The sequence below is a fragment of the Engystomops pustulosus genome, chromosome 4 (genome assembly GCF_040894005.1).
Source record: "Engystomops pustulosus chromosome 4, aEngPut4.maternal, whole genome shotgun sequence".
NCBI lineage: Eukaryota > Metazoa > Chordata > Amphibia > Anura > Leptodactylidae > Engystomops > Engystomops pustulosus.
In genome coordinates, this window is record NC_092414.1 from 39,991,375 (window position 1) to 40,007,555 (window position 16,181).

Genomic DNA, 16,181 nt, shown 5'->3' on the forward strand with positions numbered 1-16,181 from the left:
TATGAGAATAAAGGTAATAATGATGCTGGTTCATGAATTTTAGATGAACTAAACAGAAAGCACTTACTGATTTAGAAAATTCAAGGAAATGCCTTAGTTTAGTCTTCCCGTTGCCATTTAACAATTATTAAAGCAGGATTTTAGTTGAGATATTCTTCTTGGGATAAAAGCAATGTTAACAAATACTTGCTATGCTTAAACTTTAGATAAAAACCCTAGCAGACCAAATGCCTATACTTACACCCATTTCTTCTATAAAAGTATAGTCTTGCAAATATTCAATAGGTCTAAATCGAAGAAGATTCACGAAATGCAGAATAACCAAAGAGGAAGCACTTACCACAGATTAAAATCACAGTGAGTGCCCCAGCTTGGTCAGTCTGTATCCATGTTACTCATCTCAAAGGCATATCAACTCTATTCAAAACCATCTTTCATTTACAAAATTGATTTTCCCTACATTTTAAATGTCTGCTTTGAGGAAGATTCACGCAATGCAGACCAACCAAACTAAAAGCACTTAACAAACTTTAAACAAAAGTGAGTGGCTTAGTTTGGCTTGTTTGGATCCATTTTTCTCAAATGTAGAATACAGAGTCTTTATTCCGGTAACACAGAATGTTTGAACGGATGAGAAATGATTTATAAACATTAGAATAAGGGTGATGACGATGCTGATTCATGGAGTTCAGAGGAACTAAACAGAAAGCACTTACTGATTTTGAAAATTCAAGGAAATGCCTTAGTTTAGTCTGCCCGTTGCCATTTAACACTTATTAAAGCAGGATTGTAGTTGAGATATTCTCCTTGGGATAAAAGCAATGTTAACAAATACTTGCTATGTTTAAACTTTAGATAAAAACCCTAGCAGACCAAATGCCTATACTTACACCCATTTCTTCTATAAAAGTATAGTCTCTCAAATATTCAATAGGTCTAAATCAAAGAAGATTCACGAAATGCAGACTGACCAAAGAGGAAGCACTTACCCAAATTCAAGTCACAGTGAGTGCCCCAGCTTGGTCAGTCTGTATCCATATTACTCATCTCAAAGGCATATCAAAAAGAAATCTACTATCTAAAGTTAAATAACCAAAATCCATAATGCCCATTCTAAGACTTTATAGCATTTTAAGAATTTAACCCACAGTGTCATAAACAGCAGCCTTTTGCATTCACCAAACACGAAGCATATAAATTCTGGCTTACCTACATTGATGTAAAGATATGATCCTTCAGGTTTCCCTCTTGCAAGTGACTGATTATCAGGAAATGCAACTCTATTTATATGGCTGAACCACAAAACTTGAAACCAATCATATGTCTTGTGCCCCTCCCTTCATTTCCCTAACATAAGAATACTTAATCTGGTTTTGTGTCCCAATGGGTGGACGAATTCAATTATCAAAAAGTGCTAGAAACTTAATATGCATAACAATAGTCTTTTCATAAACAAAGTCTGTACAGTGTTTTTGTTTTGAAGGAGAGACTGTAAGGTTCTTAACATATTTTGTAATGTCAGCTATAGTATAGCATCCTTTCTAATTTTCACTGTATTCTATTTTATGATTTAATGATATTGATGCAAAATAGAGTAGGAAATAAACAGTACTAGAGCTCTTTGCTTGGATCTTGACAATGGCACCTTGTGTATTGCAGTGAATCAAGGCAAAACCGAAAAGGAATGGTATTTTTCCGATGAACCAAACAGGGAGGACTTACTGTGTTGAAGTAAAAAGTGAGTGTCTAGGTTTGGCCTACCTGTTTTGGCATGTACTTAGTAAAGATACCTTGTAAACAAAATTGTGTGTCTTAGTTTGGCTTCTTGGATCCATTTTATTTGAAAGAAACACAGAACGTGTAAAGCATAGTCTTTTGTGTTCCGCTATTTCAGAATGTGTGAAAGGATCAAATATTATTTTAAAAAATATGAGAATAAAGGTGATAATGATGCTGGTTCATGGATTTTTAGATGAACTAAACAGAAAGCACTTACTGATTTAGAAAATTCATGGAAATGCCTTAGTTTAGTCTTCCCGTTGCCATTTAACAATTATTAAAGCAGGATTTTAGTTGAGATATTCTTCTTGGGATAAAAGCAATGTTAACAAATACTTGCTATGTTTAAACTTTAGATAAAAACCCTAGCAGACCAAATGCCTATACTTACACCCATTTCTTCTATAAAAGTATAGTCTTGCAAATATTCAATAGGTCTAAATCGAAGAAGATTCACGAAATGCAGAATAACCAAAGAGGAAGCACTTACCCAAATTAAAATCACAGTGAGTGCCCCAGCTTGGTCAGTCTGTATCCATGTTACTCATCTCAAAGGCATATCAAAAAGAAATCTACTATCTAAAGTTAAATAACCAAAATCCATAATGCCCCTTTTAAGACATTATAGCATTTTAAGAATTTAACCCACAGTGTCATAAACAGCAGCCTTTTGCATTCACCAAACACGAAGCATATAAATTCTGGCTTACCTACATTGATGTAAAGATATGATCCTTCAGGTTTCCCTCTTGCAAGTGACTGATTATCAGGAAATGCAACTCTATTTATATGGCTGAACCACAAAACTTGAAACCAATCATATGTCTTGTGCCCCTCCCTTCATTTCCCTAACATAAGAATACTTAATCTGGTTTTGTGTCCCAATGGGTGGACGAATTCAATTATCAAAAAGTGCTAGAAACTTAATATGCATAACAATAGTCTTTTCATAAACAAAGTCTGTACAGTGTTTTTGTTTTGAAGGAGAGACTGTAAGGTTCTTAACATATTTTGTAATGTCAGCTATAGTATAGCATCCTTTCTAATTTTCACTGTATTCTATTTTATGATTTAATGATATTGATGCAAAATAGAGTAGGAAATAAACAGTACTAGAGCTCTTTGCTTGGATCTTGACAATGGCACCTTGTGTATTGCAGTGAATCAAGGCAAAACCGAAAAGGAATGGTATTTTTCCGATGAACCAAACAGGGAGGACTTACTGTGTTGAAGTAAAAAGTGAGTGTCTAGGTTTGGCCTACCTGTTTTGGCATGTACTTAGTAAAGATACCTTGTAAACAAAATTGTGTGTCTTAGTTTGGCTTCTTGGATCCATTTTATTTGAAAGAAACACAGAACGTGTAAAGCATAGTCTTTTGTGTTCCGCTATTTCAGAATGTGTGAAAGGATCAAATATTATTTTAAAAAATATGAGAATAAAGGTGATAATGATGCTGGTTCATGGATTTTAGATGAACTAAACAGAAAGCACTTACTGATTTAGAAAATTCATGGAAATGCCTTAGTTTAGTCTTCCCGTTGCCATTTAACAATTATTAAAGCAGGATTTTAGTTGAGATATTCTTCTTGGGATAAAAGCAATGTTAACAAATACTTGCTATGTTTAAACTTTAGATAAAAACCCTAGCAGACCAAATGCCTATACTTACACCCATTTCTTCTATAAAAGTATAGTCTCGCAAATATTCAATAGGTCTAAATCGAAGAAGATTCACGAAATGCAGAATAACCAAAGAGGAAGCACTTACCCAAATTAAAATCACAGTGAGTGCCCCAGCTTGGTCAGTCTGTATCCATGTTACTCATCTCAAAGGCATATCAAAAAGAAATCTACTATCTAAAGTTAAATAACCAAAATCCATAATGCCCCTTTTAAGACATTATAGCATTTTAAGAATTTAACCCACAGTGTCATAAACAGCAGCCTTTTGCATTCACCAAACACGAAGCATATAAATTCTGGCTTACCTACATTGATGTAAAGATATGATCCTTCAGGTTTCCCTCTTGTAAGTGACTGATTATCAGGAAATGCAACTCTATTTATATGGCTGAACCACAAAACTTGAAACCAATCATATGTCTTGTGCCCCTCCCTTCATTTCCCTAACATAAGAATACTTAATCTGGTTTTGTGTCCCAATGGGTGGACGAATTCAATTATCAAAAAGTGCTAGAAACTTAATATGCATAACAATAGTCTTTTCATAAATAAAGTCTGTACAGTGTTTTTGTTTTGAAGGAGAGACTGTAAGGTTCTTAACATATTTTGTAATGTCAGCTATAGTATAGCATCCTTTCTAATTTTCACTGTATTCTATTTTATGATTTAATGATATTAATGCAAAATAACGTAGGAAATAAACAGTACTAGAGCTCTTTGCTTGGATCTTGACAATGGCACCTTGTGTATTGCAGTGAATCAAGGCAAAACCGAAAAGGAATGGTATTTTTCCGATGAACCAAACAGGGAGGACTTACTGTGTTGAAGTAAAAAGTGAGTGTCTAGGTTTGGCCTACCTGTTTTGGCATGTACTTAGTAAAGATACCTTGTAAACAAAATTGTGTGTCTTAGTTTGGCTTCTTGGATCCATTTTATTTGAAAGAAACACAGAACGTGTAAAGCATAGTCTTTTGTGTTCCGCTATTTCAGAATGTGTGAAAGGATCAAATATTATTTTAAAAAATATGAGAATAAAGGTGATAATGATGCTGGTTCATGGATTTTAGATGAACTAAACAGAAAGCACTTACTGATTTAGAAAATTCATGGAAATGCCTTAGTTTAGTCTTCCCGTTGCCATTTAACAATTATTAAAGCAGGATTTTAGTTGAGATATTCTTCTTGGGATAAAAGCAATGTTAACAAATACTTGCTATGTTTAAACTTTAGATAAAAACCCTAGCAGACCAAATGCCTATACTTACACCCATTTCTTCTATAAAAGTATAGTCTCTCAAATATTCAATAGGTCTAAATCGAAGAAGATTCACGAAATGCAGAATAACCAAAGAGGAAGCACTTACCCAAATTAAAATCACAGTGAGTGCCCCAGCTTGGTCAGTCTGTATCCATGTTACTCATCTCAAAGGCATATCAACTCTATTCAAAACCATCTTTCATTTACAAAATTGATTTTCCCTACATTTTAAATGTCTGCTTTGAGGAAGATTCACGCAATGCAGACCAACCAAATTAAAAGCACTTAACAAACTTTAAACAAAAGTGAGTGGCTTAGTTTGGCTTGTTTGGATCCATTTTTCTCAAATGTAGAATACAGAGTCTTTATTCCGGTAACACAGAATGTTTGAACGGATGAGAAATGATTTATAAACATTAGAATAAGGGTGATGACGATGCTGATTCATGGAGTTCAGAGGAACTAAACAGAAAGCACTTACTGATTTTGAAAATTCAAGGAAATGCCTTAGTTTAGTCTGCCCGTTGCCATTTAACACTTATTAAAGCAGGATTGTAGTTGAGATATTCTCCTTGGGATAAAAGCAATGTTAACAAATACTTGCTATGTTTAAACTTTAGATAAAAACCCTAGCAGACCAAATGCCTATACTTACACCCATTTCTTCTATAAAAGTATAGTCTCTCAAATATTCAATAGGTCTAAATCAAAGAAGATTCACGAAATGCAGACTGACCAAAGAGGAAGCACTTACCCAAATTCAAGTCACAGTGAGTGCCCCAGCTTGGTCAGTCTGTATCCATATTACTCATCTCAAAGGCATATCAAAAAGAAATCTACTATCTAAAGTTAAATAACCAAAATCCATAATGCCCATTCTAAGACATTATAGCATTTTAAGAATTTAACCCACAGTGTCATAAACAGCAGCCTTTTGCATTCACCAAACACGAAGCATATAAATTCTGGCTTACCTACATTGATGTAAAGATATGATCCTTCAGGTTTCCCTCTTGTAAGTGACTGATTATCAGGAAATGCAACTCTATTTATATGGCTGAACCACAAAACTTGAAACCAATCATATGTCTTGTGCCCCTCCCTTCATTTCCCTAACATAAGATTACTTAATCTGGTTTTGTGTCCCAATGGGTGGACGAATTCAATTATCAAAAAGTGCTAGAAACTTAATATGCATAACAATAGTCTTTTCATAAACAAAGTCTGTACAGTGTTTTTGTTTTGAAGGAGAGACTGTAAGGTTCTTAACATATTTTGTAATGTCAGCTATAGTATAGCATCCTTTCTCATTTTCACTGTATTCTATTTTATGATTTAATGATATTGATGCAAAATAGAGTAGGAAATAAACAGTACTAGAGCTCTTTGCTTGGATCTTGACAATGGCACCTTGTGTATTGCAGTGAATCAAGGCAAAACCGAAAAGGAATGGTATTTTTCTGATGAACCAAACAGGGAGGACTTACTGTGTTGAAGTAAAAAGTGAGTGTCTAGGTTTGGCCCACCTGTTTTGGCATGTACTTAGTAAAGATACCTTGTAAACAAAATTGTGTGTCTTAGTTTGGCTTCTTGGATCCATTTTATTTGAAAGAAACACAGAACGCGTAAAGCATAGTTTTTTGTGTTCCGCTATTTCAGAATGTGTGAAAGGATCAAATATTATTTTAAAAAATATGAGAATAAAGGTAATAATGATGCTGGTTCATGAATTTTAGATGAACTAAACAGAAAGCACTTACTGATTTAGAAAATTCAAGGAAATGCCTTAGTTTAGTCTTCCCGTTGCCATTTAACAATTATTAAAGCAGGATTTTAGTTGAGATATTCTTCTTGGGATAAAAGCAATGTTAACAAATACTTGCTATGCTTAAACTTTAGATAAAAACCCTAGCAGACCAAATGCCTATACTTACACCCATTTCTTCTATAAAAGTATAGTCTTGCAAATATTCAATAGGTCTAAATCGAAGAAGATTCACGAAATGCAGAATAACCAAAGAGGAAGCACTTACCACAGATTAAAATCACAGTGAGTGCCCCAGCTTGGTCAGTCTGTATCCATGTTACTCATCTCAAAGGCATATCAACTCTATTCAAAACCATCTTTCATTTACAAAATTGATTTTCCCTACATTTTAAATGTCTGCTTTGAGGAAGATTCACGCAATGCAGACCAACCAAACTAAAAGCACTTAACAAACTTTAAACAAAAGTGAGTGGCTTAGTTTGGCTTGTTTGGATCCATTTTTCTCAAATGTAGAATACAGAGTCTTTATTCCGGTAACACAGAATGTTTGAACGGATGAGAAATGATTTATAAACATTAGAATAAGGGTGATGACGATGCTGATTCATGGAGTTCAGAGGAACTAAACAGAAAGCACTTACTGATTTTGAAAATTCAAGGAAATGCCTTAGTTTAGTCTGCCCGTTGCCATTTAACACTTATTAAAGCAGGATTGTAGTTGAGATATTCTCCTTGGGATAAAAGCAATGTTAACAAATACTTGCTATGTTTAAACTTTAGATAAAAACCCTAGCAGACCAAATGCCTATACTTACACCCATTTCTTCTATAAAAGTATAGTCTCTCAAATATTCAATAGGTCTAAATCAAAGAAGATTCACGAAATGCAGACTGACCAAAGAGGAAGCACTTACCCAAATTCAAGTCACAGTGAGTGCCCCAGCTTGGTCAGTCTGTATCCATATTACTCATCTCAAAGGCATATCAAAAAGAAATCTACTATCTAAAGTTAAATAACCAAAATCCATAATGCCCATTCTAAGACATTATAGCATTTTAAGAATTTAACCCACAGTGTCATAAACAGCAGCCTTTTGCATTCACCAAACACGAAGCATATAAATTCTGGCTTACCTACATTGATGTAAAGATATGATCCTTCAGGTTTCCCTCTTGCAAGTGACTGATTATCAGGAAATGCAACTCTATTTATATGGCTGAACCACAAAACTTGAAACCAATCATATGTCTTGTGCCCCTCCCTTCATTTCCCTAACATAAGAATACTTAATCTGGTTTTGTGTCCCAATGGGTGGACGAATTCAATTATCAAAAAGTGCTAGAAACTTAATATGCATAACAATAGTCTTTTCATAAACAAAGTCTGTACAGTGTTTTTGTTTTGAAGGAGAGACTGTAAGGTTCTTAACATATTTTGTAATGTCAGCTATAGTATAGCATCCTTTCTAATTTTCACTGTATTCTATTTTATGATTTAATGATATTGATGCAAAATAGAGTAGGAAATAAACAGTACTAGAGCTCTTTGCTTGGATCTTGACAATGGCACCTTGTGTATTGCAGTGAATCAAGGCAAAACCGAAAAGGAATGGTATTTTTCCGATGAACCAAACAGGGAGGACTTACTGTGTTGAAGTAAAAAGTGAGTGTCTAGGTTTGGCCTACCTGTTTTGGCATGTACTTAGTAAAGATACCTTGTAAACAAAATTGTGTGTCTTAGTTTGGCTTCTTGGATCCATTTTATTTGAAAGAAACACAGAACGTGTAAAGCATAGTCTTTTGTGTTCCGCTATTTCAGAATGTGTGAAAGGATCAAATATTATTTTAAAAAATATGAGAATAAAGGTGATAATGATGCTGGTTCATGGATTTTAGATGAACTAAACAGAAAGCACTTACTGATTTAGAAAATTCATGGAAATGCCTTAGTTTAGTCTTCCCGTTGCCATTTAACAATTATTAAAGCAGGATTTTAGTTGAGATATTCTTCTTGGGATAAAAGCAATGTTAACAAATACTTGCTATGTTTAAACTTTAGATAAAAACCCTAGCAGACCAAATGCCTATACTTACACCCATTTCTTCTATAAAAGTATAGTCTCTCAAATATTCAATAGGTCTAAATCAAAGAAGATTCACGAAATGCAGACTGACCAAAGAGGAAGCACTTACCCAAATTCAAGTCACAGTGAGTGCCCCAGCTTGGTCAGTCTGTATCCATATTACTCATCTCAAAGGCATATCAAAAAGAAATCTACTATCTAAAGTTAAATAACCAAAATCCATAATGCCCATTCTAAGACATTATAGCATTTTAAGAATTTAACCCACAGTGTCATAAACAGCAGCCTTTTGCATTCACCAAACACGAAGCATATAAATTCTGGCTTACCTACATTGATGTAAAGATATGATCCTTCAGGTTTCCCTCTTGCAAGTGACAGATTATCAGGAAATGCAACTCTATTCATATGACTGAACCACACAACTTGAAACCAATCATATGTCTTGTGCCCCTCCCTTCATTTCCCTAACATAAGAATACTTAATCTGGTTTTGTGTCCCAATGGGTGGACGAATTCAATTATCAAAAAGTGCTAGAAACTTAATATGCATAACAATAGTCTTTTCATAAACAAAGTCTGTACAGTGTTTTTGTTTTGAAGGAGAGACTGTAAGGTTCTTAACATATTTTGTAATGTCAGCTATAGTATAGCATCCTTTCTAATTTTCACTGTATTCTATTTTATGATTTAATGATATTGATGCAAAATAGAGTAGGAAATAAACAGTACTAGAGCTCTTTGCTTGGATCTTGACAATGGCACCTTGTGTATTGCAGTGAATCAAGGCAAAACCAAAAAGGAATGGTATTTTTCCGATGAACCAAACAGGGAGGACTTACTGTGTTGAAGTAAAAAGTGAGTGTCTAGGTTTGGCCTACCTGTTTTGGCATGTACTTAGTAAAGATACCTTGTAAACAAAATTGTGTGTCTTAGTTTGGCTTCTTGGATCCATTTTATTTGAAAGAAACACAGAACGCGTAAAGCATAGTCTTTTGTGTTCCGCTATTTCAGAATGTGTGAAAGGATCAAATATTATTTTAAAAAATATGAGAATAAAGGTAATAATGATGCTGGTTCATGGATTTTAGATGAACTAAACAGAAAGCACTTAATGATTTTGAAAATTCAAGGAAATGCCTTAGTTTAGTCTTCCCGTTGCCATTTAACAATTATTAAAGCAGGATTTTAGTTGAGATATTCTTCTTGGGATAAAAGCAATGTTAACAAATACTTGCTATGTTTAAACTTTAGATAAAAACCCTAGCAGACCAAATGCCTATACTTACACCCATTTCTTCTATAAAAGTATAGTCTTGCAAATATTCAATAGGTCTAAATCGAAGAAGATTCACGAAATGCAGAATAACCAAAGAGGAAGCACTTACCACAGATTAAAATCACAGTGAGTGCCCCAGCTTGGTCAGTCTGTATCCATGTTACTCATCTCAAAGGCATATCAACTCTATTCAAAACCATCTTTCATTTACAAAATTGATTTTCCCTACATTTTAAATGTCTGCTTTGAGGAAGATTCACGCAATGCAGACCAACCAAACTAAAAGCACTTAACAAACTTTAAACAAAAGTGAGTGGCTTAGTTTGGCTTGTTTGGATCCATTTTTCTCAAATGTAGAATACAGAGTCTTTATTCCGGTAACACAGAATGTTTGAACGGATGAGAAATGATTTATAAACATTAGAATAAGGGTGATGACGATGCTGATTCATGGAGTTCAGAGGAACTAAACAGAAAGCACTTACTGATTTTGAAAATTCAAGGAAATGCCTTAGTTTAGTCTGCCCGTTGCCATTTAACACTTATTAAAGCAGGATTTTAGTTGAGATATTCTTCTTGGGATAAAAGCAATGTTAACAAATACTTGCTATGTTTAAACTTTAGATAAAAACCCTAGCAGACCAAATGCCTATACTTACACCCATTTCTTCTATAAAAGTATAGTCTTGCAAATATTCAATAGGTCTAAATCGAAGAAGATTCACGAAATGCAGAATAACCAAAGAGGAAGCACTTACCCAAATTAAAATCACAGTGAGTGCCCCAGCTTGGTCAGTCTGTATCCATGTTACTCATCTCAAAGGCATATCAACTCTATTCAAAACCATCTTTCATTTACAAAATTGATTTTCCCTACATTTTAAATGTCTGCTTTGAGGAAGATTCACGCAATGCAGACCAACCAAACTAAAAGCACTTAACAAACTTTAAACAAAAGTGAGTGGCTTAGTTTGGCTTGTTTGGATCCATTTTTCTCAAATGTAGAATACAGAGTCTTTATTCCGGTAACACAGAATGTTTGAACGGATGAGAAATGATTTATAAACATTAGAATAAGGGTGATGACGATGCTGATTCATGGAGTTCAGAGGAACTAAACAGAAAGCACTTACTGATTTTGAAAATTCAAGGAAATGCCTTAGTTTAGTCTGCCCGTTGCCATTTAACACTTATTAAAGCAGGATTGTAGTTGAGATATTCTCCTTGGGATAAAAGCAATGTTAACAAATACTTGCTATGTTTAAACTTTAGATAAAAACCCTAGCAGACCAAATGCCTATACTTACACCCATTTCTTCTATAAAAGTATAGTCTTGCAAATATTCAATAGGTCTAAATCGAAGAAGATTCACGAAATGCAGAAAAAACCAAAGAGGAAGCACTTACCCAAATTAAAATCACAGTGAGTGCCCCAGCTTGGTCAGTCTGTATCCATGTTACTCATCTCAAAGGCATATCAACTCTATTCAAAACCATCTTTCATTTACAAAATTGATTTCCCCTACATTTTAAATGTCTGCTTTGAGGAAGATTCACGCAATGCAGACCAACCAAACTAAAAGCACTTAACAAACTTTAAACAAAAGTGAGTGGCTTAGTTTGGCTTGTTTGGATCCATTTTTCTCAAATGTAGAATACAGAGTCTTTATTCCGGTAACACAGAATGTTTGAACGGATGAGAAATGATTTATAAACATTAGAATAAGGGTGATGACGATGCTGATTCATGGAGTTCAGAGGAACTAAACAGAAAGCACTTACTGATTTTGAAAATTCAAGGAAATGCCTTAGTTTAGTCTGCCCGTTGCCATTTAACACTTATTAAAGCAGGATTGTAGTTGAGATATTCTCCTTGGGATAAAAGCAATGTTAACAAATACTTGCTATGTTTAAACTTTAGATAAAAACCCTAGCAGACCACATGCCTATACTTACACCCATTTCTTCTATAAAAGTATAGTCTCTCAAATATTCAATAGGTCTAAATCAAAGAAGATTCACGAAATGCAGACTGACCAAAGAGGAAGCACTTACCCAAATTCAAGTCACAGTGAGTGCCCCAGCTTGGTCAGTCTGTATCCATATTACTCATCTCAAAGGCATATCAAAAAGAAATCTACTATCTAAAGTTAAATAACCAAAATCCATAATGCCCATTCTAAGACATTATAGCATTTTAAGAATTTAACCCACAGTGTCATAAACAGCAGCCTTTTGCATTCACCAAACACGAAGCATATAAATTCTGGCTTACCTACATTGATGTAAAGATATGATCCTTCAGGTTTCCCTCTTGCAAGTGACAGATTATCAGGAAATGCAACTCTATTTATATGACTGAACCACACAACTTGAAACCAATCATATGTCTTGTGCCCCTCCCTTCATTTCCCTAACATAAGAATACTTAATCTGGTTTTGTGTCCCAATGGGTGGACGAATTCAATTATCAAAAAGTGCTAGAAACTTAATATGCATAACAATAGTCTTTTCATAAACAAAGTCTGTACAGTGTTTTTGTTTTGAAGGAGAGACTGTAAGGTTCTTAACATATTTTGTAATGTCAGCTATAGTATAGCATCCTTTCTAATTTTCACTGTATTCTATTTTATGATTTAATGATATTGATGCAAAATAGAGTAGGAAATAAACAGTACTAGAGCTCTTTGCTTGGATCTTGACAATGGCACCTTGTGTATTGCAGTGAATCAAGGCAAAACCAAAAAGGAATGGTATTTTTCCGATGAACCAAACAGGGAGGACTTACTGTGTTGAAGTAAAAAGTGAGTGTCTAGGTTTGGCCTACCTGTTTTGGCATGTACTTAGTAAAGATACCTTGTAAACAAAATTGTGTGTCTTAGTTTGGCTTCTTGGATCCATTTTATTTGAAAGAAACACAGAACGCGTAAAGCATAGTCTTTTGTGTTCCGCTATTTCAGAATGTGTGAAAGGATCAAATATTATTTAAAAAAATATGAGAATAAAGGTGATAATGATGCTGGTTCATGGATTTTAGATGAACTAAACAGAAAGCACTTACTGATTTAGAAAATTCAAGGAAATGCCTTAGTTTAGTCTTCCCGTTGCCATTTAACAATTATTAAAGCAGGATTTTAGTTGAGATATTCTTCTTGGGATAAAAGCAATGTTAACAAATACTTGCTATGTTTAAACTTTAGATAAAAACCCTAGCAGACCAAATGCCTATACTTACACCCATTTCTTCTATAAAAGTATAGTCTTGCAAATATTCAATAGGTCTAAATCGAAGAAGATTCACGAAATGCAGAATAACCAAAGAGGAAGCACTTACCACAGATTAAAATCACAGTGAGTGCCCCAGCTTGGTCAGTCTGTATCCATGTTACTCATCTCAAAGGCATATCAACTCTATTCAAAACCATCTTTCATTTACAAAATTGATTTTCCCTACATTTTAAATGTCTGCTTTGAGGAAGATTCACGCAATGCAGACCAACCAAACTAAAAGCACTTAACAAACTTTAAACAAAAGTGAGTGGCTTAGTTTGGCTTGTTTGGATCCATTTTTCTCAAATGTAGAATACAGAGTCTTTATTCCGGTAACACAGAATGTTTGAACGGATGAGAAATGATTTATAAACATTAGAATAAGGGTGATGACGATGCTGATTCATGGAGTTCAGAGGAACTAAACAGAAAGCACTTAATGATTTTGAAAATTCAAGGAAATGCCTTAGTTTAGTCTGCCCGTTGCCATTTAACACTTATTAAAGCAGGATTTTAGTTGAGATATTCTTCTTGGGATAAAAGCAATGTTAACAAATACTTGCTATGTTTAAACTTTAGATAAAAACCCTAGCAGACCAAATGCCTATGCTTACACCCATTTCTTCTATAAAAGTATAGTCTTGCAAATATTCAATAGGTCTAAATCGAAGAAGATTCACGAAATGCAGAATAACCAAAGAGGAAGCACTTACCCAAATTAAAATCACAGTGAGTGCCCCAGCTTGGTCAGTCTGTATCCATGTTACTCATCTCAAAGGCATATCAACTCTATTCAAAACCATCTTTCATTTACAAAATTGATTTTCCCTACATTTTAAATGTCTGCTTTGAGGAAGATTCACGCAATGCAGACCAACCAAACTAAAAGCACTTAACAAACTTTAAACAAAAGTGAGTGGCTTAGTTTGGCTTGTTTGGATCCATTTTTCTCAAATGTAGAATACAGAGTCTTTATTCCGGTAACACAGAATGTTTGAATGGATGAGAAATGATTTATAAACATTAGAATAAGGGTGATGACGATGCTGATTCATGGAGTTCAGAGGAACTAAACAGAAAGCACTTACTGATTTTGAAAATTCAAGGAAATGCCTTAGTTTAGTCTGCCCGTTGCCATTTAACACTTATTAAAGCAGGATTGTAGTTGAGATATTCTCCTTGGGATAAAAGCAATGTTAACAAATACTTGCTATGTTTAAACTTTAGATAAAAACCCTAGCAGACCAAATGCCTATACTTACACCCATTTCTTCTATAAAAGTATAGTCTTGCAAATATTCAATAGGTCTAAATCGAAGAAGATTCACGAAATGCAGAAAAAACCAAAGAGGAAGCACTTACCCAAATTAAAATCACAGTGAGTGCCCCAGCTTGGTCAGTCTGTATCCATGTTACTCATCTCAAAGGCATATCAACTCTATTCAAAACCATCTTTCATTTACAAAATTGATTTCCCCTACATTTTAAATGTCTGCTTTGAGGAAGATTCACGCAATGCAGACCAACCAAACTAAAAGCACTTAACAAACTTTAAACAAAAGTGAGTGGCTTAGTTTGGCTTGTTTGGATCCATTTTTCTCAAATGTAGAATACAGAGTCTTTATTCCGGTAACACAGAATGTTTGAACGGATGAGAAATGATTTATAAACATTAGAATAAGGGTGATGACGATGCTGATTCATGGAGTTCAGAGGAACTAAACAGAAAGCACTTACTGATTTTGAAAATTCAAGGAAATGCCTTAGTTTAGTCTGCCCGTTGCCATTTAACACTTATTAAAGCAGGATTTTAGTTGAGATATTCTTCTTGGGATAAAAGCAATGTTAACAAATACTTGCTATGTTTAAACTTTAGATAAAAACCCTAGCAGACCAAATGCCTATACTTACACCCATTTCTTCTATAAAAGTATAGTCTTGCAAATATTCAATAGGTCTAAATCGAAGAAGATTCACGAAATGCAGAAAAAACCAAAGAGGAAGCACTTACCCAAATTAAAATCACAGTGAGTGCCCCAGCTTGGTCAGTCTGTATCCATGTTACTCATCTCAAAGGCATATCAACTCTATTCAAAACCATCTTTCATTTACAAAATTGATTTCCCCTACATTTTAAATGTCTGCTTTGAGGAAGATTCACGCAATGCAGACCAACCAAACTAAAAGCACTTAACAAACTTTAAACAAAAGTGAGTGGCTTAGTTTGGCTTGTTTGGATCCATTTTTCTCAAATGTAGAATACAGAGTCTTTATTCCGGTAACACAGAATGTTTGAACGGATGAGAAATGATTTATAAACATTAGAATAAGGGTGATGACGATGCTGATTCATGGAGTTCAGAGGAACTAAACAGAAAGCACTTACTGATTTTGAAAATTCAAGGAAATGCCTTAGTTTAGTCTGCCCGTTGCCATTTAACACTTATTAAAGCAGGATTTTAGTTGAGATATTCTTCTTGGGATAAAAGCAATGTTAACAAATACTTGCTATGTTTAAACTTTAGATAAAAACCCTAGCAGACCAAATGCCTATACTTACACCCATTTCTTCTATAAAAGTATAGTCTTGCAAATATTCAATCGGTCTAAATCGAAGAAGATTCACGAAATGCAGAATAACCAAAGAGGAAGCACTTACCCAAATTAAAATCACAGTGAGTGCCCCAGCTTGGTCAGTCTGTATCCATGTTACTCATCTCAAAGGCATATCAACTCTATTCAAAACCATCTTTCATTTACAAAATTGATTTTCCCTACATTTTAAATGTCTGCTTTGAGGAAGATTCACGCAATGCAGACCAACCAAACTAAAAGCACTTAACAAACTTTAAACAAAAGTGAGTGGCTTAGTTTGGCTTGTTTGGATCCATTTTTCTCAAATGTAGAATACAGAGTCTTTATTCCGGTAACACAGAATGTTTGAACGGATGAGAAATGATTTATAAACATTAGAATAAGGGTGATGACGATGCTGATTCATGGAGTTCAGAGGAACTAAACAGAAAGCACTTACTGATTTTGAAAATTCAAGGAAATGC